Source organism: Triticum aestivum, chromosome 3A (assembly GCF_018294505.1).
Source record: "Triticum aestivum cultivar Chinese Spring chromosome 3A, IWGSC CS RefSeq v2.1, whole genome shotgun sequence".
Lineage (NCBI taxonomy): Eukaryota > Viridiplantae > Streptophyta > Magnoliopsida > Poales > Poaceae > Triticum > Triticum aestivum.
This window is the reverse complement of record NC_057800.1, coordinates 449,785,002-449,786,968: the sequence shown is the minus strand read 5'-3', so window position 1 is coordinate 449,786,968 and position 1,967 is coordinate 449,785,002.

Below are 1,967 nucleotides of genomic sequence, written 5' to 3'. Positions count from 1 at the left end.
AAACGGGGGTCCTGTTGATCGGGAGGGGTGTGGCGTACCGCAAAACGGATGAAACGGACCTCCTAGGTCGAAACGGGGGTCCTGTTCATCGGGAGGGGTGTGGCGTACCGCAAAACGGGACTCCACGGGATACTGTTCATCTCCACCGTCGACCTCCTCCAGCCTCCACGGGCTACCGTCGACCTCCTCCAGCCTCCACGGGCTCCTGTTCATCCAGCCTCCACCGTGCGCTACTCCACTGGCTACTGTTCAACCACCCCTCCACGGGCACCCCTCCACCGTCTACTGTTCATCCAGCCCTCCACACCACGGGGTCCTGTTCAACCACCCCTCCACCGTCTACTGTTCATCCAGCCCTCCACACCACGGGGTCCTGTTCATCCAGAGGCAACACCACCGCCCACTATTCATCCACCCCCCACAACGCTCACAGTTCATCCAATCGATCAGCTTCAGTTAGCAGCAGTAGCGAAGGAATCGCTCGATCGGGTTCAGTTAACAGGCATCGATCGATCGCTCCGGTTCAGTACCGCGTAGCCTGCAGTGCAATCGCTCGGGTTCAGTTAGAGCCCAACGCCTCGCTCGGGTTCAGTTAGAGCCAACGCCTCACACACACGCGCGTACGTGTACGAGAGAAACGCGCTTCGCTCGGCCCCCGACCTCCCACCGTAACCGGGAACTCCCCAAAAATTTCCTCCCCTTTGCTTCTACCACAGTTTTTTCCATCATGGACGGCCCAAAGAATGTCATGCAGCTGCGTCTCCGGCCCGCCCAGGACGAAAAGCCCATTTTCTGTCATGATTTTTTGTCATAGAAGTAGGAGCCCACCACATCTATGATGATACCGGGTTTTGTCACAATTATCATCATAGAAGTGTCATATGTATAACAAAAAAAAATTCGTTCGGCCCAAAATGTCATGGTTGTGTCTTTTTTTTGTAGTGCTACATCATGTCATCTTGCTTAAAGCGTTACTCTGTTCTTTTGAACTTAATACTCTAGATGCATGCTGGATAGCGATCGATGTGTGGAGTAATAGTAGTAGATGCAGGCAGGAGTCGGTCTACTTGTCTCGGACGTGATGCCTATATACATTCTCATAACTATGCTCAATTCTGTCAATTGCTCAACAGTAATTTGTTTACCCACCGTAATACTTATGTTCTCGAGAGAAGCCACTAGTGAAACCTATGGCCCTCGGGTCTATTCTCCATCATATTAATCTTCCAATACTTAGTTATTTATTTTGCCTTCTATTTCACTTTGCATATTTATTTCCCATTATCATAAAAATACCAAAAATATTATCTTATCATATCTATCAGATCTCACTCTCGTAAGTGACCGTGAAGGGATTGACAACCCCTTTATTGCGTTGGTTGCGAGGAGTTTGTTTGTTTGTGTAGGTGCGTGATAACCCACAGTACAGGGGATCGCAACAGTTTTCGAGGGTAAAGTATTCAACCCAAATTTATTGATTCGACACAAGGGGAGCCAAAGAATATTCTCAAGTCTTAGCAGCTGAGTTGTGAATTCAACCACACCTGGAAACTTAGTATCTGCAGCAAAGTATTTAGTAGCAAAGTAATATGATAGTAGTGGTAACGGTAGCAAAAGGTAACAGTAGTAAAAGTAATTGTTTTGGTATTTTGTAGTGATGATAGCAATAGCAACGGGAAAGTAAATACGCGAAGAACAATATATGGAAAGCTCGTAGGCAATTGATTGGTGATGGAGAATTATGCCGGATGTGGTTCATCATGTAACAGTCATAACCTAGGGTGACACAGAACTAGCTCCAGTTCATCAATGTAACGTAGGCATGTATTCCGAATATAGTCATACATGCTTATGGAAAAGAACTTGCATGACATCTTTTGTCCTACCCTCCCGTGGCAGCGGGGTCCTTACGGAAACTAAGGGATATTAAGGCCTCCTTTTAATAGAGTACCGGAACAAAGCATTAA